This window comes from Oryctolagus cuniculus, chromosome 21 (genome assembly GCF_964237555.1).
Source record: "Oryctolagus cuniculus chromosome 21, mOryCun1.1, whole genome shotgun sequence".
NCBI classification, from domain to species: Eukaryota; Metazoa; Chordata; class Mammalia; order Lagomorpha; family Leporidae; genus Oryctolagus; species Oryctolagus cuniculus.
Window position 1 is genome coordinate 12,326,221 of NC_091452.1, and position 22,128 is coordinate 12,348,348.

Consider the following 22,128-nt stretch of genomic DNA (forward strand, 5'->3'; position numbering starts at 1 on the left):
TATTTGCAGTAATTCCTAGAAGCAATATGCTAGGTTGAAAGGGGCTCGCATGTTTCAGGCTTCTGTGTTAGTCCCGTTTCTCAATGTGCTATCCAACCAGCAGTATATCAAAATGATAGTTTTCCATGTATTCGAAATTCATTTTTTAAACTTTTATTTATCCATATGTATCATTTATACAAGAGGCAAAAACCTGCTGTTTCACTCCCCAAATGCCCACACAGCCATGGCGAGGCTGAAGCCAGAAGCTGAGAACTCAGCTCGGTCTCCCTCTTGGCCGGTGGGGACCCAGCTACTGGAGCTGTCCCCTCTGTCTCCCAGAGCCGCGTCAGCAGGAAGCTGGAGCTGGGAGCAGAGCTAGCACTTCAGTCCAGGCTCTCTGCTAGGGGGTGTGGGTGTCCCAACCACCCTCCTGACCGCTAGGCCAAATGACTGGGCTCACCCTTGTTTTCAAGTCACTGAAGACATAACATCACAGGTGTACTCTACCTACGTATTCTTAAAGTGTTTTAGACTTACAGAAAACTGGTAAAAATAGCACCCAAGGTTCCTCCTACATTCTCCCCAAGGCTCTCCTCATGTTGACATTTTGGATAACCATAGTACATTACCAAACCAGAAAAATAACACCGGCACAGTCCTGTCAACTAATGAACAGATTTCATTTGAATTTCACTACATTTTCTCCCATTTTTTTCTATTCTAGGATCCAACCCAGGATCCCACCTTCCGCTGACTTGCGGCTTTGCAGTCCCTGCCTATCAGCCACACCACCTCTGTGGCTGCCCTCTTTTACAACCATTTTAAGGAAGCTCCGCCAGTTACAAGCATTTGGAAGAATTTCCCTTGATTTGGATTTATTGACTTTGTGCACAACTGTGTTGAAGTTATGCAGTGTGGGCGAGAATACCATGGAAATGATGCTGTGTCCTCCTGGGTGCATGTAAAGAGGCTCAAGGTGTTGCAATGCCTACCTGCTGGTGAGGTTGAGCTCACTCACTCTGCCAGCTTCTCCACTGTGCAGTGACAACTCACCTTTGGTAGTTAATCCATATCTTGGAGTAAATGCTGCAGCAGAGTCACACAGCTAACCCACTTCTCCTCCAGCTCTGGCCCACATGTCTCAGCATCTACCTGTGGGTCTTGTCAGATGCAGTATCTTTTAAAAACCCAGACCAGTGGGGCCGGCGCTGTGGTATAGCAGGCAAATCCACTGCCTACAGTGCTGGCATCCCATATGGCACCGGTTCGAGACCCGGCTGCTCCACTTCAGATCCAGATCTGCTATGGCTTGGGAAAGCAGTAGAAGATGGCCTAAGTCCTTGGGCCCCTGAACCCGCTTGGGAGACCCGGAAGAAGCTCCAGGCTCCCGGCTTTGGATCTGCCCAGCTCTGGCTGTTGCGGCCATTTGGGGAATGAACCATCAGATGGAAGACCTCTCTCTCTCTCTCTCTCTCTCTCTCTCTCTTTCTCTCTCTCTGCTTTTGCCTCTTTGAAGCTTTGACTTTCAAGTAAAATAAATAAATCTTTAAAAAACAAACAAAAAACCAGACAAATAAGATGGAAAATGTGGACAAAACATGGCTAGTGAAACAGTAGATTAAGTTGGTGCTGACAGGATTGGCACAAGTATGGGTCCCCAAGCTAGAACATATAATTTAAAAAAAAAAAAAGATTTATTTATTTGAAAGGTAGAGTTACAGAAAGAAAGAGAGACAGAGACAGAGATAGAATTTTCCATCCACTGGTTCATTTCCGCAAATGGCCTCAATGGCCAGGGCTAGGCCAGGCCAAAGCCAGGAGCCAGGAGCTTTTTCTGGGCCTTCCACATGGACAGAGGGACACAAGGACTTGGGCCATCCTCCACTGCTTTCCCAGGTGCATTAGCAAGGAGCTGAATAGGAAATGGAGCAGCCAGGATTCAAATAGGAGCCCATATGGGATGCCAGTGCTGCAGGCCATGGCATTAACCTGCTGTGCCACAATGCCAGACCCAATATCATTTCTTTATTTTTTTAAAATATTTATTTATTTGAAAGGCAGATTCACATAGAGGTAGAAGCACAGGCACAGAGAGAGAAAGAGGTCTTCCATCCACTGGTTCAGTTTCCAAATGGCCGCAACGGCCAGAGTCGCACCATTCCAAAGTCGAAGCTTCTTCTGGGTCTCCCAAGCAAGTACAGGGGCCCAAGGACCTGGGCCATCCTCTGCTGCTTTCCCAGGCCTCAGCAGAGAGCAGAACCAGAAGTAAAGCAGCCAGGACTCGAACCAGCACTCATATGGGATGCCAACTCTGCAGACAGGGGCTTTACCTGCTACACTACAGTGCCGACCCCCCACCCCCACCCCAACATCATTTCTTTAAGGGTAACACAGCAGTAGGATCAACTGGCAAGTTTCCCATTCTGGGGTCAGCAGCACACCTGTCTCAGCAGGTGCATGTGGGAAAGGCATAGCAGGACAGCACTCCTAGCAATCAAATATTACCGAATAAGTTTATGTCAAACTTACTACAAAAACCCAAGACTTTTCAGAGGTTTGTGGGGATTTTAGGCTTACATGTAATGGAGTACGGACCTGTGACTCTATTTTTGGTTAGTCTCCAGGTATGTTATTGATTTAAAATTCATCTTTAAAGATTATGGATGTGAATTCATATCTCCAACTGTCTCCTTGACCATGTCTTAGATTCTGGCCAGGCCTTAAACTAGTAGCTAGAGCCATCTTAGCTCACTATATCCTCATTTGTCTGTACCTGCATCCCTCCTAGTAATATTTTCAATACTCCATTGTCTTACAGGCATCTCTTCTGTCATGGGCTATGGCTGTCCAGCTGTGAGCACTAAAGGCACATCTGCACCAATGTCTGATTTTTAGTTCACAGGGTACAGACCATCGAGGGAGCACTTCAAAGATGCAGGGTGTGGGTGTCTGGCCTAGCAGTTAAGAAGCTCAAGTCATGGCCAGCGCCATGGCTCACTAGGCTAATCCTCCGCCTGTGGCGCTGGCACCCCGGGTTCTAGTCCCGATTGGGGCGCTGGATTCTGTCCCGGTTGCTCCTCTTCCAGTCCAGCTCTCTACTGTGGCCTGGGAGTGCCGTGGAGGATGGCCCAAGTGCTTGGGCCCTGCACCCAATGGGAGACCAGGAGAAGCACCTGGCTCCTGGCTTCGGATCAGCGCAGCGCGCCAGCCGCCAGAGTGGCCATTGAGGGGTGAACCAATGGAAAAAGGAAGACCTTCTCTCTGCCTCTCTCTCTCTCTGTCCACTCTGCCTGTCAAAAAATAAATAAATAAATAAATAAGAAGCTCAAATCAGAATACCCAGGTTCAATGCCCAGCGTCAGCTCCTGACTCCAGCTTCCTGCTAATGCAGACCCTGGGAGGCAGCAGTGATGGCTCAAGTCATTGGGTTCCTGACACCCACATGGGAGACCTGGATTGAGTTCCTGCCTTCCAGCTCAGGCCCCAGCTCAGCCTTAGCCATTGTGGACATCTGAGGAGTGCACCATCAGATTGGAAGATGGGAGTGTTCTCTCTCTCTAACAAAAATTTTAAAAAGTAATAATAGAGTATTGCCTAAAAACAGACAAGATGTAACATCTCCCTTTCTCCTTATCCACGCCAAGCATTCATGCAGAACTCAATTTTTCTCTGTGCTTCCATTTCACTGTCGGTAAAAGAGGGGGCGACAGGAGTAATGACCTCATAGGTCTGTTGGCAGCACTCAGTGAGATAATGGCCAGAACACCCGGCACACAGCAGTGAGGAAACTGAGGCTCCAAGAAGGTGACTGTGGAGAGACGGCAGAAACGTGAGCTTGACACACACCCATGTCATCAACCTTTCCTGCAGACAAATTCTAACAGCACTTCTCAAATAGGGTGTTTCACAGACCCCATTCTCCAACCACCATAGCCAACACAGGCTTTGTCGGAAGACACAAGGTCCAACTCAAACTGGCTTCTTGAAAAATCCAGGGGTTTACGTTTCAGGCATAGCTGGATCCAGGGACCCAAGTGAAATCATCAGGATGTAGCGTCTCTCTGCTGAGCTCTATCTGCTGGGATGCTGTGTTTATTCATCCCTAGGAAAACCGTCGCTATAACTGCCCTGGTAATATAGGCTTCCCTGCTGCTGGGCCCAACTCCAGGAGACAGTGAGCCTTGGAATGGAAGCTCGGTAGCCTGGGATGACAAGCGATGACAAGGCCTGCCTACGGAAAAGCCCCAAGCAGAACACTGCTAACCCTTGTAGCAAACATGCAGATAAGGGGACACTGCCCAGAGCTGAGTTCAAGGCCTAGAACCTCTGAACGTGGAGATGTGGCTTCTGAGTCACAAAATGATTGCCTTGTGTGTAATAAATACTGTTCCCGACACACTGACGTGGTGGAATGAGTCCACTGTCCTGCCCACCTTTGACACGGGACACACCTCACTCCACTGAGACCACCAAATGGCCAATGTGCCCCCACGAAACACTGGGAAGGAGTGTAGGCTCATCTCCACCACATCCTCGATATTACTGAGTAGCTTCCCAGGTAGCAGAAAAATACATGCATGTCAAATCCAAAGGACATGTTTTTTTAAAAAAGATTTATTTATTTGAAAGAGTTACAGATAGAAGGAGGGAGAGAGGGTGGGAGGGGGAGAGGGAGAGAGAGAGAGAATTGATCTCCCATCTGCTGGTTCATTCCCCAAATGGCTGCAAAGGCCTTGTGGCTGAAGCCAGGAGCCAGGAGCTTCATTCAGGTCTCCCATGTGGGTGCAGGGCCCCAAGTACTTGGGCCATCTTCTACTGCTTTCCCAGGTGCATTAACAAGAAACTGGATCAGAAATGGAGAAGCTAGGACATGAACTGGGGCCTAAATGGAAATGCCAGCATCACAGGCCATGATTTAACCCACTGCGTCACAATGCTGGGCCCCAAGGACTTATTCTTGTCCATCTTCAACCCTGGACAGAACCCAGATCTAACACATCCGGCTTGGGTCACGTGCTCTCCTGTAAACAAATCACTAAGCCCAGACCGACGCGATGCTTTGACTGGGGGTGTGCTGGCTGTTGAAGCAGTCACTGAGACCAGATGAATGGATGTTCTGACTGGTTGTCTGTTCACCGTGGAATCATTCACTAAGACCAGAAGGATGGAGTGCTCTGACTGACCGCCTGCTAGCCACTGGGTAGGGAGCTGGGATCTCACACCTTCACCACCACATTGAAGAGAAGGATTTTCCTCAAAGAAACTTTCCAAGATGGATGCTGAAATCAAACCAAAAAAAAATCAGAGTTGAGTATCCATCTCTGCCTAAATTAATGGATTATTTGAAGCTCTCTGCTTCCAATTCCACATTCAAGCAGTGTTTGCTCTCTCAAAAGGAACAAAGTAATTTTATCACCATAAGTCTATCACCATTACCAATGTTAATCTGCATTGCGTTCAGCTAAGTTACCTTGCAGACAGTGCCCTTGTAACCCAGGGCATCTGGACTGAGATCATCTGTGCCCACATAAACCTAATCAATGCTGATCACTTGGTGATAATCTGTAGTGCTGTCTCCAGATCTGAGGTCAGTGTAGAAGAGTACAGTAATTGATTGGTGATGTCTTTCCTGGACACAGACAAGGGCCGAAGGGGCATGTTTGCTCAGTATTTACTATCAGTGATTATCTCAATGACACCTTCCTGCTCTGACATAGGAAAATCCAGGTCAAGGCAATAAATATCTGAATACACACTGCAAATCCCTCGGGGACAGGGCCCGAGAAGGCAGGCAAAATGAAATTGAATGCATGCTTTGTTCTATCAGCAACTTGCTTCTAACTGGGGAAACCAAACTTTTCAAAAAGCATCTGGATGCAGGACTCTTGGCCTCAAACATTCTCAAAGACTCCTGCCCATTTCCAGCCTTCATCTTCCTCGGTTCTACAGAAAATCTTCAGCCCTTCCTTGGGCAGCTGTGTCGGCTCTCCCCTCTCCGTGAGGTGCTCAGGACAGACAAGCCCAGGAAGAGCCTTCCTCCAGAAAACTGCAAGGAGCTCTGACAGAAGAATGCTGGGTCCAGAACACAGCCCCGGCCTCCTTTGTTCATGGGGATCCCCAGGACAGAAGGCACCCCGGGGGAGGGTCCTGCAGACGTTACAAACACAGGCACACACGCAGAGAAGGGTCAGCAGGGGAGACATTTAGGGCCTTAGCATGCACACAAGTCACTTAAGGATCTCATTCAGACACAGTTGGACCACTAGACTGGAGCAGGATGAGAGATTCTGCATTTCCAACGAGCTTCCAAGAAGGCCAGTGGTGCAGGTACACACACCCCCCTGGGGACCAAGGGGATGGAACATGTGGCATGGACTGGGGAAGGGGACCAAGGCGGGGTCCCTGCTCAGGAAGAGGGGTGGGGGTGGTGAAGGAAAGCGTAGGAAGGGAAATGAGTAATTTTCTGAGCATCTGTTTAAAAGTGCCAGCCTAAAGCCTGACACGTGCCATGAAATAAATACACGTTTTAGAAAGTCCCTTTCTTCCTTCCCTCCTTAACCCTAGGGGCCTAAGAAGCATGTAGAATCTCTCTGTCTACCTCCCCACCCACTCAACACATTCCACCTCTCTCACACATTCACACATACACACACACAGACCACCTGGCTCTCTCTCTCTCATGCACACACTCTACCTGTCTCTCACACACACTCTCACATTTACACTACCTGTCTGTCTCACACACATACACACCACGCCTCTCTCACACACACCATCTCTCTTACACACACACCACCTCTCTGTCACATACACACAGACACTACACCTCACTCTCTCTCACACACATACCTCTCTCTCTCTCTCTCTCTCTCTCACACACACACACACACACACACACACCACCTTCAATACCGTTCACTTGGGGAACCTGAAGGCTAAGTGACCTCAACACTTCCTTGACAATTTGGGTAAAGAGTCAAGCCAGGAATAGCAGAAGGCAGCTCAGGCCTGCGTTCCCCTTCCTCAGCCTTGCAATGTGGGAACTTAAAAGTGTCTCCAAGGAACTGGTTGTGTCTGCAAAATCAGCCCACAGACTTCTGTCCCAAGGCCTCCACTTTCTCCAATAATGAGGCCAGTTGGAAGCTGTTAACACAGATGGGAACCAGCCAGCCGCAGGTGAATGGTTGCTCCACCTATCAGCACTGCGCTAAGCCATAACCCGCTCCTGGTGTCCGCGCCCCCATTTCAGGGGCCCAGGGCCCAGGTGCACCTGCCAGCGTATGAATGGCATCCAGGCAAGAGACTTGAGTCTCCTCCACTCTGAGCTAGTTTCTATGTTCTCCCATTTCCTGGAGCCCCGTGGGAGAACAGTTTCTCTGGGTTAATATATGGTGCTAATGAGGGATAGCCAGTAGGGAAAGGCAGGTCTACTGATCCAGGGCTTGGAAGGAAGCCAGGGTCTCTCTGGCCATAGATTCTCTCTCTCCTTCCAGGTTAGTGTGCTACATGGGGAGATTAAGATGTATAGTCTGCAAATGGACTAACCGGTTGCAGGCCTGTTTAATGAGGCTTCCTATAATAGGGCCATTTCTCTTTCTTATGTATGTGTACACATTCACACACACACACACACACACACACACACTCTCCCTAACATAATCCATATGGAAGCAAAAATATCTCCCTTGCTCTAGTTTTTTAAGTGACTCTATAATGAGTAACATTGTTTGTCTTCCAATGGAAACCCATGGTTCAACAGCCAGCACTTCCAGCGACTCAACGGTTTCAGCAACTGGCCCAGCTCCCCTTAAAACTCAAGTGCAAGGTCAGCAAGGACGTCGGCTGGACCAGCAGCCCTTCTCAGGCAGGGGGAAATCCCCAAGAATGCCCCCAGCTCTGGGACCCTCCCTGGATGAAGGAACAGGAGCAGCCTGGGATCCTGCAATCCCGTAGACAGGGGATACCACATCCTATAGGAGGGTGCCTGAGGAAGTGCATGGAAAACACAATGAAATAACAATGTTTATTTGAATGGAAAAAATGTTTTAACCTATCCATAGGTTTTTAATAATATGCAGTTTTCCATGAACTCTTTGAGGATTTCATCTACCTAAAAGGAGAAAATTCTAGCCTCTGGTAACACCAGGCATCCTCCAGCTTAAAATATTAAGGCGGGGGAGGGCCAGCATGTGGTGCAGTGGGCCAGGCTGCTGCTTGTGACACAGGCATCTCCTATCGGCCAGTTCCAGTCCTGGCTGCTCCTCTTCCAATCCAGCCCCCTGCTAATGCCCATGGGAAACCAGAAGAAAATGGCCCCAAATGCTTGGGCTCCTGCCACCCCTGTAAATGGAGTTCCAAGCTCTGGCTTCAGCCTGCCGCAGCCATAGCCACTGTGGCTGTCTGGGGAGCGAACCTGAGGACTGAAGATCTCTCTCCCCACTGCTCACCCACCCCAATTTCCCTCTCCCTCTCTGTTGCTCTGCCTTTCAAATAAATAAATGGTTTTTTAAAATGTTAAGGGGTTGGGGGTCCTGAAGCTGCCCATCTAACAATGCTGTCTTGTGATCCTTCTCTGTTATCTGTGTCGGGTCTCAGTCCCATCCCAGGCCACAGGCCTTCTGACTTCCAGCCTCCAAAAAAGTAGAGATACTGTCAGGCCCACCCAACATGGCAGCATCCGAACTCAACATGTCCAAAGGCAAGCAGCTGCAGAAAACTGAATTTTCTGACCACAAGGTAGTGACACTAGAAGTTATTTTTTAAAAGTGTTTTTAAGAACCTTGACCACTGAGCAATACAAAAGTACTCTCCCAAATAACTTGAGACAAAGGGGAAATCAAAACCAATAATTACAACAAAGAAAATAACAATAATGAGAACACTGCATATTTTAAAAATCTCAGGTAGAGTGCCCAAAGCTATAATCAGAAGAAACATTATATTATTACATTTAAATATTTTATGCTACTATTATATTTAAAAAGATACTAAATAAATGTGCTGAGCACCAACTCAGGAAGTTAGAAAAGCACAACAAAACTACATACAAAGACCTATTAACAAAGGGAAAAGGAGAAATCAGGAACAGGGATTATAAAAATCCCAAACAAAGACAGAGACAAAGTTTCAAGGGGGTTAATCAGGAAAAAAAAAAAAGTAAGATACCCATAATTAAGAGGAAGAGAGTTGGTGGAATAATCACTAGGAAGTAAAACATTAAAAATAGCAAACTGCTAGACCATGTGCAAAAATCCATGCTGCAATATTGCAGCCTTCAAAGGGTTACCATTTTAATTAGAAAAATCACTCTTCCTTTTTCTATATAAAGCATACTTCCTAAGGAATAAGAAAAATAAAAGGCCTATTATAGAAAAATGAAGAAAGGACATGAATAGGCAATTCAGAACAGAATAGATACATGTAAGCAATTAAATATGAGGATACTTCAAAAGTCTGTCAAAAATTAAAGAAAAAATGAGTTTGGTGCAAAAAAATCTGAAATAGTATATACAAAGCTCTTCCAAAAGTTTCTGGAAAATGCATGTTATAAAAAATGTATGTGTGGGCCAGCGCTGCGGCTCACTAGGCTAATCCTCCGCCTGTGGCGCCGGCACCCAGGGTTCTAGTCCCTGTTGGGGCACTGGATTCTGTCCCGGTTGCTCCTCTTCCAGTCCAGCTCTCTGCTGTGGCCTGGGAGTGCAGTGGAGGATGGCCCAGGTCCTTGGACCCTGCACCTGCATGGGAGACCAGGAGAAAGCACCTGGCTCCTGGCTTCGGATCAGCACAGCGCGCCAGCCATAGCAGCCATTTGGGGGGTGAACCAACGGAAGGAAGACCTTTCTCTCTGTCTGTCTCTCACTGTCTAACTCTGCCTATCAAAAAAAAAAGTATGTGTGGATTTCAAAAATTTTTGCACCAAAATTAATTTATCTTTTATTTTCACTTTCCATAAATTCTTTGAATTATCTTCATATAAGAAAACGTCCAAACGCACAGGAAATTAAACAATAATTGAAACCGTGATGTTATTTCTTTCCCACTTATCCAATTAGTGGATTGTTAGAACCACGGATATTCCTGCTGTGAATGGCTACAGGCCGTAAGAGCGGAGATGAGGTGGAGCCAACATTCAGCACAGTGGTAAAGATGCTGCTTGGGATACCTGCATCCCATCTCAGAGCACCTGTGTGGGACCTGACTGCTGATCCCAGCTTCCTGCTAATGTACACTCTGGGAGGCAGCAGATGGTGGGTCATGCAGTTGGGTCCCAAACTTCCCCGAGATCCAGGCTCCCAGATATTTGGGGAGCAAACCAATAGCTAGGAAGTCTTCCTCTGTAACTCATACAAAATATATTTTTTAAAACATGAATGAAGACAGGTGAATCAGATACTCTTCTGAAAAGTTCTTTGGCGATATTTCAGTTGAATGTCTAGACACTTCTTTTAAACAGAGCAGTTCCAAATGCAACTCCTCTTGATAAATGCTTATGAACTGGGGGTAGGGGAGTTCAAGACACTAAGAAGATCAATTTGGGGGCATATAAGAATGAGATCAAGCCAAGAATGAGGCCACCTGGCTCTGGACCCATGCTCTGCCACTCAGGACTTATATCATCTCGACAAATTATTTCACTTCTAACAACCTCCATTTCACCACCTGGGCGATGAGGAAGCTGAATTTCATCTCTAAGGCCTTCCCCCTGCCATGATAGTTATTTTATTTTCTTCTCAATCCAAAGGTTTTCTGGCATCTTTTGGATAGCAGCATTTCTGCACAAGAGTGAAAGAAAGAAAGAATGGGAGAAGAGTACAGAAAGATGGAACGTCAGCAAGTTCCTGACTTCTCTCTGCTTCATTTCCTCTGCATCTTAAACAAGGTACAATGCTTTGTACATGTATGTGTTCCATTAATATTTGTTTACTTAGGGGCCCAGCACTGTGGCACAGCAGGTTAATGCCCTGGCCTGAAGCGCTGGCATCCCACATGAGCACTGGTTCAAGACCTGGCTGTTCCACTTCTGATCCAGCTCTCTGCTATGGCCTGGGAAAGCAGTAGAAGATGGTCCAAGTGCTTGGGCCCCTGCACCCGTGTGGGAGACCTGAAAGAAGCTCCTGGCTCCTGGCTTCAGATCGCTGCAGCTCCGGCCGTTGCGGCCACTTGGGGAGTGAACCATCACATGGAAGACCTCTCTCTCTCTCTCTCTCTCTCTCTCTCTGCCTCTCCTCTCTCTGACTCTCAAATAAATAAATCTTTAAAAAATATTTGTTTACTTAATTAAGGTATGGAATGAATGATTTAGGGAGCCTATGCTCATAAGTCTTTCCTTGCTCATCTTCAAGTCACAAAAAATATAATTTTAAAAATTTATAAATTAGGATCTTTTAAAAAGAAATTATGAGCCATGGAAACACACACATGGATCCCACTTCCTTGCCCTGAGTCAGGCCACCTTCCCCAGCACATGAGCAGAATAAAGAGCAGCCACTGTGGTCAAATCACCAGAGAAAATGCACTCATGTCAGTTGCAGGTGAGTCTTTAGATCCAAGACTTCACTGTCAGTGACGTCAGCCACATGAACTCAGTCATGTCCATCTACTCCTCAGCCATCATCACCACTAGGAGGGACCAATCATCGTCACCGCTAGGAGGGATCAGCCTCCCCCCACCCCGGGCTTCGTCAGACCCGTATGGTGAGAATGGGTGGAGCACTGTGGGCAAAATCGCATCCCAGGTGGGATGTCATGGGCCCAAACCAAAACACACGGCAGGGCAGCGAAGGCTGGGGTCAGCCCAAGGGACAGTCTGAACATGAGTATCACCCGTCCCAAGCCTTTCCCCACAGCAGATGTCACCTTACTCTTTCCCGTTGTGCCCAGGTAAAACCTCAGACTCCTTCACCATTTTATACTGAACCTCCCAGGCCACCAGTTCCAGCCAAGAGCCATCACACAACACAGGGTGTGTCTAAACCCCAGGTTCAGAGAATATCCAGACGCCTCACCTCCATCCCAGTTCAACAGGCTGAGTGAGGTCGCCTAAAACTCACGTGCTGGAACGCTAACCCCAGGACCTCAAAACGTGCCTCTATCTGGAGGCAGAGTCTGTGAAGGGGTAACTGAGTGACAATGAAGACATCAGCATGGTCCCAATCCAGCATCATCAGCGTCCTCACGAGAAATGGACACAGATAAGCACAGGGGAAGACCACCAACGGCACAGGGAGGAGGTGGCCACCTGCAAGCCACGGAGAGAGACCTCAGAAGAAACACGTTGATCTCGGACTTGGAGTGTCCAGAGCTGTGAGAAGAGGAATCGCTGTTGTTTAGGCCACACATTCTTTGGTACATTTTAATGGCAAACTAACAAAATGAGTATACTGATTATCTGTTAGATGCAAATAATCAAGTTATGAAATTATAAGTACAGGGTAGAGGCCGGCGCCGCGGCTCACTAGGCTAATCCTCCGCCTTGCGGCGCCGGCACACCGGGTTCTAGTCCCGGTCAGGGTGCCGGATTCTGTCCCGGTTGCCCCTCTTCCAGGCCAGCTCTCTGCTGTGGCCAGGGAGTGCAGTGGAGGATGGCCCAAGTGCTTGGGCCCTGCACCCCAAGGGAGACCAGGACAAGTACCTGGCTTCTGCCATCGAATCAGCGTGGTGTGCCGGCCGCAGCACACCGGCCGCGGTGGCCATTGGAGGGTGAACCAATGGCAAAGGAAGACCTTTCTCTCTCTCTGTCCACTCTGCCTGCCAAATAAATAAATAAATAAATAAGTACAGGGTAGGTGTGGTACAGTGGTTAAACCCCTGCTTGGGACACCTGAGTCCCATATTGCAGTGCCCAGTTCAAGTTCTGGCTGTTCCACTTCCAATGCAGGTCTCCCCTAACACACCTGGGAAGCACCCAGGTGGGTGCTGCCACCCACATGGGAGATCTGGATTGAGCTCTGGGTCCCTGGCTTTGGCTAGGCCTAGCCCTGGCTGATACAGGCATCTGGAGTGTGAACCAGCAGATGAGATCTCTCCCTCCCTCTCTCTCTGCCCTTCACTAAAATGTAAATAAATAAATTTTAAGTAAAAAAGAAAAATCACATTACAAAAGAGTACATAAGATGCAATGTTTGTGCAATTAAATCATATAGTCTGCAGGGAATGTGTGAGTGTGTGCAGGGCAGAGAGTGTATGTCCACAGAGAAGATGTTTGCACTGTTCCAGCCCAAAGTGTCTGCAGTCACGCCTTAGACAGGGAGACTGCAGGTGACTGGAGGGAGCATGGGGAGGGATTGTTGTCCTTTCTAACCAAGGCTGCTTTTTCAGGGACCATGTGTGAATTGTGACTTTCTAAAAGATGTAAAATAATGTGTGCACATCAAATATCAGCAGCCAATCCATCTGGGATACACACACCAGGCACTAACTGTCTCACGTGTTTGAATCCATTTCATCCCCACAATCATCCCCGAGGTAAGGGCTGTTATTTTCATCTTTCATATGAGGAAACTGAGGCAGGGAGCAGCTAAAATAACTCGCCTAAGATTACATGAAGTTAGCACATGGCTCCAAACCGAGTGGCCTGGCTTCCTGTCCATCTGCCTCACCAATAAGCTATCCTCCCCTCAACAGAAGCCTGACCAATTCTCTGATTTACTAAGACTATCTGAACAAATGTTGGTTAAATGTGAGACTTAATACAAGAATGCCTGAACACACACACACACACACTTTGGGGGTACATGTGGGTGTTCTTCACAGTTCAACACATTCCTGGAGTCCTTTCCATTGGAAGTTCACAACTTAATGGATTCGAGACCCCGTACCTGCCAGGGTGACACCCTTCCCGTAAATCTAAGGAGGAGGATCTCAGCTGTTCCATTTTCCGACGTTCCAAGGAGCTGACCCGTGTGTTCTTGGGCAGGGGCAGGGTAAGCAACCCATTCATATTTTATAAGTTTGTTTAATGGAGCCTTATTTTTTTGGGTTATGTATTTTTAAAGACTGTGCAGCTTAGATTGATGGAGATGCTACACTGATTCTCCTCTTACAAGCCTGAGAGCTGGAGGAGGCCCAGCCCTCCCAGGGCCCAGGAGGGATGGGGGAGGAATGTCACAAATGGACCAAGCTACCTGACTGCCCATCAGTGTGGAACTGGTAAAATAAATTATGTTCATGTCTATAATGGAATCTGCAGCTGCTAAAATAAAACTAGAGCAAGAGGTACTATCAAAGGGTGTTTGAGATACATCATTAAGGGAAAAAAAGGCAAGTTAGAGAGGGGCAGGGATAGTATGATTCTATTTGGTGATAGAAAATTGTGTGTGTGTGTGTGTGTGTGTAATAGTGACACAGATCATGGGCACTGGCAGAACAAACATGAGTTCACATCCCTGCACCATTCATAACTGAGTGACCTCAGGTTTTCTTCACTCCTCTGAACCTCAGTTGTGTCTTCTATAAAATGGGGAGAAAGGAGAGAGCTTAGTAGCCATTCTGTCTACAGGAAGGCATGTTCACATCATATATGGACATCCTAGTTGAATTTCCACAGTGTGCATATGTGGTACCTGTCATTAAAACACAAGATGGTGGGGGGTTAATTTATTTTATTTGAGAGGCAGAGAGACAGACAGACGGAAGTCCCAAGTGCTGAGCCGCTTCCCAAAGGTTCCTAACAGCCAGGGCTGAGTCAAGCCAAGATCTGGGAACTCAAGCCAGGTCTCTCACCTGTGTGACAGGGACCTAATCATTACAGCCTTACCTGCTGCTTCCTGTGGGTGCCCATTAACAGGAAAATGGAATTGGAAACAGAGCCAGGACTCAAACTCAAGTACTCCAGCACTCAGGAGTCCCAACTGTTGGCTTAACCATTAGGCCGTATGCCCACTCATGGTGGGAGTGTTTTAATGAATGAAGCTGACTGCTACCCTACAGGGAAGCATGTGAATTCTGAAGTTTCCATCAGCCTCAATCCTTGTGAGCTGGTGGGATGTGGCCACCAAGCACCAGTGAGTGAGTTTTCCTAAATCTCTTAGGTGGGGATCAGTGAGCTCACTGGCAGACTCCCAAGACACATGCTTTGGCAGTGAAGGCTGTCCTAATGTAACGACCCCTCCAGTCTTGGTTTACAATTCAAGTTGAACAACAAGAGCAGGTGGAGCTGGACCAAATGGCCAGGCTTACAGAAGTTCAAGGGCTCTGAGAAGAAACTTAACAGCCATCAACAACGTTAATCCCAGAGCTGGATACTTCAATGTCCTCCGGTCTCCTCTCTCACGTGAGCCTTTAAGGTAAACAGAGGAAGCAACCGAGGTCCAGAGAGGTGAAGGTATTTATTTACAGGCGTGCAGCTCACAGGAAGACCAGAGCTTGGTCCAAGTCTACCTGAACACAAAATCTAAGCCTTCCGTGGTTGCCTGGTAACCGCCTGTGTACTCTGCCACACAGAGAAGGAAAAGCACTCTTACCATGGGCAATTCAATGTGCAGATGCTCCATGCTGTCTAAATGCCAAAGGATTGTGAGAATTATTTCATAATTCTGACTCCCTCCCTTGAAATTTTCATGATGGTATCTGTTCAGTGTTTTCCAAATGATTGCTGGAATAACATTTTGTTTTGCTTTAAGTGATGGTAATAAGTGCTCGACAGTCCTAAGCTCTAATACTTTTAAGAAATTCTAGGTTAAATTACTTCTTTTAAGTCCTTTATTGCAGGACTTGTCAGAGCCTTTGACATGTCAGGTATGTTTGCCCTAAAAGGGTACGACGGAGTGCAGAGCTGCCCCCATTTATTTCGTCACGGAACCCTTGAATTACAAGGCACAGCCCACACAGCATTCGCCATATAAATGCTAACCTACAACCGGCACACCACCTCTGTTGTCTCGGCTTACCCTTCCAAGCACATTCAAAATGAGGAATGTTTAAACACATTAAAACCTAAGAAGAAAAACATCTGCAAAATCACCCCTATGCCTTCAGAAATACCCAAGGACCTGGATATACCCCTGAATATTAGAGAATCCCCCACATACAAAGTGACCCCATGCTTTTCTCAATGGGAACATCTAAAAGTAACTCTTTGCCAGTTTGAGCTTATGAACTTGTAAGTCTATAGGAAACAGATGAAGGAGTCAAATATTTATTTACGCATAACTTAGTTTGATGCATTTTTAAATCATACGCAATGTAACAGTGTTGATGTAGAAAACCTAGTTTCTCCCAGTCTCACATCATGAAACAATTTGATTCGAACTCTGAGCCTGCATCTTCACCTTCAGAAAGTCACTTTTTGTACCATCTTGCTCAGTGTTCGCATGCATGCCATGGTCACTTCTCTTGCAAACACAGCTATGTTACACCTGTGCCTTGCCCTGTCATTGAGATTGCTAGGCCAGGCTGTAAATCCCCATGACCTGGGTACAGCTGGGACAGTCGCATTTCCCCTCACCACCCTCCAGGTGTCCATCTGTGATTTCTACAGCCTAACAACTTATGGAATTGTTTGTACAGCATGACAACAGACGCTGGTGATTCTGAGTCATAGCTCCTGGAATTATGCTGAAGTTCACGACTCTGGCAGGTGAGTGCCCCAAGTCTCCAGAGAATACGCAGTAAGTCATCCCCAAAGGGAACATTACTGCTCTAAACAGCGCAGTTGTAAGAACGTCGTAGCATCTGGAAGAAGCTGCAGGTACCTGAATCACAGCAACTCCTTTTCTCCTGCAGGATAATCGCGGGGAGGGGCCTGGCATCTTGGCTCTGGGCAGATGCAGCATTTATAAAGTAAAAGACCTCACTTCTCAGAGAATGCTATGCCCAGTCAGCAACGAAGGGGTTAACATAAGCTTTGCCCTCAAGCTCGGAAGGAAGCAGGCTTGATGTGGTATGGGCCTCTTTCTGTCCAGGACCAGCAAGAGTGAGGGCAGGAAAGGAAAAATTATTGACTTCAAGAAAGCGCTCAATCGCAACCTCATGAGCAAATGGGCCATTTATCCCCCAGTCCGGAGCTCCTTGTAAAGGTGACCGTCCATCAATCCCTCCTTGGAGCTGCTCCTTGATGAGCTGCTCTATCAATGGGCTAATTTAGCTGATTACAGAGGAATTCGAGAGGAATGGGCTGCCAGAGCCTGGGAATGGGCCAGCAATGCATTAACTCCGCCAGTGTCTCCATCACCCTCCATTTGGGACCGATAGGAGCGGCGTATTCCTGAAAACATGTCCCATCTGATGGGCTTCTGTTAAAGTCAGCTCCAGCTTATCAGGTGCGAGCTGGGAGCCCTGCTCCCCCCAGAGCATGGACTGTTCTGTCCTCTGGTCCCTGGTGGGGGAGCACAACCTCCGGGACCCGTGCCAGGCTATTCTCGGCTCCTGGTCAGCAGCCTGTGGATGGCCAGCATTGCAGGAAAAGAGCGCGGGAAGAGCAGCAGAGGCCTGGGATCACTGTCCTTGTCCTGCTCTCCCGACTTCACACAGCATTCGAGGCTTGGAAAAAGCCCCTCTCTCTCCAAAAGCGAAGCTCACGAACGGTGCAATAGATGAACAGCCATGCCAGTCATCCCTCAAAGTATAACCAAAAAGAATTGCCTTCAAAGTCTCCCCTCAGTAGACTCCAGCAGTTCGTACAGTTCCCATCTTTTGATTGAAAGTACTGCCCCGTCCAGATATCCGACTTAACCTGTTGTGTTGCTGGCCACTTACACATTAGCAAGAATCCGTCCATCCACTCAATTTAAGGCTCAGAGGGTAGGACAAGAAGGATAAGTTTAGAAGGCAGAAGTCGATCTAAATGAAAGGAAGGCCACAGTGTGCTGCCTTGAAGAACAAAAAGGTCTTCAATTCTCCACACAGGCAGGGAGCAGCAGGTTTCGATGAAGGAAAAGAAAGGCGTTCAAACAGCAAGAAAGAGGACCCAAGTGACACACTTACTGCATTCATAGTGTTGCTGATAGGGATCCCAAGAATTAAATTTAAAAAGAAAGAAAAAAACAGAAAAGAAATGAGCCTTTCAGCTCAACCTCCCATTTAAAAATCATAGAAGAACAAGTCCATACTCAGGGCTACCAAGTGACCTGGGGTATTAGTCATTTCTACTATGGAGGGTCTGAAACCACTCATCTCCCTTTCTTCTTATGACACATAAATAATCCCACTTACTGATTTCCCCAATCTAACACCCAAGCTCATTTGTATTAAAAAGTCATTTGAGTGGCAGAGACCAAACTGAAACCTACTTGAGCAAAAGAGAGAACGGATGGCTTCTGTAGCTTCACATTGGCTTAGAGGCTCTGGTTTCAGGCCTGGATGGATCCAGGGGCTCAAAAGAAGCTACCAACAATCTATTTGTCTCCAGCTCCCAGTTCATCCCCTTTGTTGACCTCATTCCCAGACAAGTTCTCCATTTGTGGTTTCCACAAAAGCCAGTCAGAGCACCAGACTCCCATTCTGCAGGCTGGGAACCCTAGCAGAAGGAGAAGAACTAGTTCCTAAGAGCTCCAGCCAGAATCTTAGGGCTGACTCTCATTCGACCCATCTGTCTCTCCCACCCCTCAGCCAATCACTGGACCCAGGAATGCAATGCATACATTGCACAGCCCAACTCCCACGGAAGATCTGGATCTGATGGGAAGTCCACCCCACCCACGCAGCATGACCTGTGAGTGCAGAGAGATGGTCTTCTCGGAAGTGGCAGCTACAGAGCCCCTCTAAGGCTCATAAATAGGTAAGTGCCAAGAAGTGTTCTGGGTTCTCTCGTGGAAAATTCTAGAGTCCAGCGGGAGTCAACGCAGAGGCAAGACTGATTTCAGTGGCTCCCACAGACCTCCTCAGGATGTTCCTCTCCCTCTGAAACACTGGCCTGTTTCCTGATGCCTTGAAATTCTGCTGGTCCTTCTGGGTTTCCAACTCAATTGGCTGAACCCAAAGAGCAGCCCTAGTGTGGACTTGGCTTCCAGGAGAAGAGCCCTTCTTCATTTCAAGGAGTAGCTCTGAGCCAGTCGAGTGACTTCTCTCAGTCCCTCCCTCAATTCAACCCACACTGACAGGGCAACAAAGGGTGATGAGCAAGAACCTTGCTGGGTTCGCGTGGGCAGCTCCCCTGCGTTACCTGGGACTAGTGATTTAACTCCTCCGGCCTTCAATTTCCCCATCCCTAAAATGAGGTTACATGATCTCTCCCTATGGAACTGTTTTGAGAATTAGAATAGCCACATATTGTCAACACAGAGCCTCGACTCTCTTCCAGGCCCAGCGCTAGGCACTGAGGAACACTAAAGGAGGCAAAATCAACAAAATTTTCCACCATTGTGGAGCTTATCTTCCAGGAGGGGAGGCAAACAACAGGTACTAAGAAGTGAGCACATTATTTTGAGTGTTAAATGGTACGTGCTAGGGCCAGCACTGGGTACAGTGGGTAAATCACCACTGGGAAACCTACATCTCACACCCAAGTGTCTGGTTCAAGTCCAGCTCCTCTACTTCTGACCCAGCTTCCTGCTAATGTGCACCCTGGAAGGCACTGGGTGAAAGCCTAAGATTTTGGATCCCTGCCACCCACATGGGAAAGTGGGATTGAGGTACTGGCTCCTGGCTTTGTCCTGGCCTAGCCCCAGCGGTTGTAGGCATTTGATAATCAACCAGCAGATGGAAAATTGATCTCTCTCTCTCTCTCTCTCTCTTTTTCAAATAAAGTTAGCCAACAAAAAAAGTTCTGTTGGCTGGGAGCAGAACAAAGTAGTAGAAATTAAGAATGAGAAAAAAGGACAGAAAACTTGCAGCATGAAATAGTATGGTCAGCTGGCGCCATGGTTCACTTGGCTAATCCTCCGCCTACGGCGCCAGCACCTTGGGTTCTAGTCCCAGTTGGGGAGCCAGTTCTGTCCCAGTTGCTCCTCTTCCAGTCCAGCTTTCTGCTGTGGCCTGGGAATGCAGTGGAGGATGGCCCAAGTGCTTGGGCCCTGCACCTGCATGGGAGACCAGGAGGAAGCACCTGGCTCCTGGCTTCAGATTAGTGCAGTGTGCTGGCCGTAGTGGCCATTTGTGGGGTGAACCAACGGAAAGGAAGACCTTTCTCTCTGTCTCTCTCTCTCTCACTGTCTAACTCTGCTTGTCCAAAAAAAAAAAAAAAATAGTATGGTCAGGGTGAGCCTCACCAAGACAGCAATATTCAAGCAGAGACTTGAAGAAGTGAGGAGGCGGGAAAAGAGTGCTTGAGTCAGAGAAAACAGCAAAGGTCCCTGGGTAGCAATGTGTGCTACGGTCGAGAGCAGCAAGGAAGCCACTATGGCTGGAAGTGGAGCCAGACCCCACAAGGCATTCGCGTGTGAAGTCAGCAGCACAGCGGGCCCCATGGGGGACTCCCAGAAGTCCCAGGGTGGCCATGAAGATGCCGGTGAAGACTGTGCTGCTGAGGAGGAGGTGAAAAACGGCGTGACGTGCCCTCCAGCATTCCAGCAACAGCAACCGGGGTAACCCACACACACGCCCCGCCCCTGCCTGCCTGAGATGTTCTGAGGGGTTCCACGTTCACACAGGCAATTTGCACTTTGAACCCATGCGGAGAGAATTACTCTGTAAACACAGGGTGTTTCCTGCCCTAGCAAGTCCGTATCATGTGTCTGACACCATTATCACCAAAAGGTCACCAGGTGGCACCCATTAGCAGAGCTAACACTTGTGCTGCTTACACATCCCTGTTCTGCACTTCCTCCTGATAGCAATGCCCTGAGCACGCGTATCTGCTTCATGGATACTGGGTGCTCCTCACACGTGGCCTTCTGCCCAAACCAAGTGGGCCGCCGCCTGGGCAGTGTGTGGTAGGTGGTTCCAGATTTCCTGGATGTTGTTAACACCAACGGACAAGGCTCCAGGCTATCAGTACTGACATTGTCAAGCCGGCTGCCTGCCTCCCGGGGGCTCTTGACTCCTGGGAGCCGCGCCAAAGTAGGACTAATTCTTCTCAGATGGCTACTGAGAAGGACCCGCTGAGAGGTCCCTTAAACCATTTCTCCAACCTTTCCAGGGCACAGACACATGAACAAGCGTGTGGAGATGCCCTCCGAGGGGTCTCCTTCCATCTCCTCTGACCCTGCTAAATGGGCTCCCCACATCACCCCAAGTCCACCCCAATCCACAGCAGCGTGAGGACTCTGAAACAAGTCTATGCTGTCAACCTATCCAATGTCTTCCTGACACACTCAGGAGGCTTGGATTCCACAGAACACTGACAGGCTTCTCCATAGTCTGGCCTCTTCCTGCCTCCCTGGTTTCATCTCCCACCAGCTGCTACTTCCGGCCAGGCTAAGAAACCACAGAGCTGTCGGCACTGTGGCATAGCAGGCTAAACTTCTGCCTGTGGCACTGGCATCCCATATGAGAGCTGGTTTGTGTCCCTGCTGCTTCTCTTCCAACCCGGCTCTCTGTTATGGCCTGGGAAAGCAGTGGAAGATGGCCCAAGTCCTTGGGCCCCTGCACTTGCGTGGGAGACCTGGAAGAAGCTCCTGGCTCCTGGCTTTGGATCAGCCCAGCTCCAGCCATTGCAGCCATTTGGGGAGTGAATCAGTCGACGGAAGACCTTTCTCTCTCCCTCTCTCTGTCTTTAACTCTGCCTCTCAAATAATTAAATAAAATCTTTAAAAAAAAAAAAGAAAACACGGAGCCAATGTACAATGTGCATGCAATTCCTCATTGTACATGCGGTGACTGCATCTGGGCCAGCTCCCACACATACTTCAGCTTACCCTCATCTACCAGCTCTGTTAATCCTTCTCAGACCCCTCAACCCCAGCTGGACCCCTGGGCATCCTGACTGTAACCCCTCTGCCACTCTTACGACATACATTGCATCGTGTCTGCAGTGTCTCGCTCATCCATGCATGCCAGCTCACTCACCCCCTCCTCTCCCCCTACTCACAGTAAATGCTCAATAACTGCTGTGGCTTGAAGAAGATAACCTGCCGCATGTTTGAGCATGTGCTGTCTTAACCCACTTCCTGTTGCTGTAACAAAACACCCAAGACTGGATCATTTATAAAGAGAAGAAGTGGGAGCCGGCGCCGCGGCTCACTAGGCTAATCCTCCGCCTAGCGGCGCCGGCACACCGGGTTCTAGTCCCGGTTGGGGCGCCGGATTCTGTCCCGGTTGCCCCTCTTCCAG

General features: G+C 48.2%; 1 long non-coding RNA gene across 1 annotated transcript in view; it reads right to left on the reverse strand.

Moving 5' to 3' along the window:
* Nucleotides 1-4,614: 4,614 nt before the first annotated feature.
* The window catches only part of LOC138847454 (uncharacterized), a 103,588-nt gene continuing 86,074 nt past the window's right edge, over nucleotides 4,615-22,128 (reverse strand). The window contains exon 3 of the long non-coding RNA XR_011385298.1: nucleotides 4,615-5,261. This is a non-coding gene — a long non-coding RNA (uncharacterized lncRNA). The remainder of the gene's footprint in view (nucleotides 5,262-22,128) is intronic.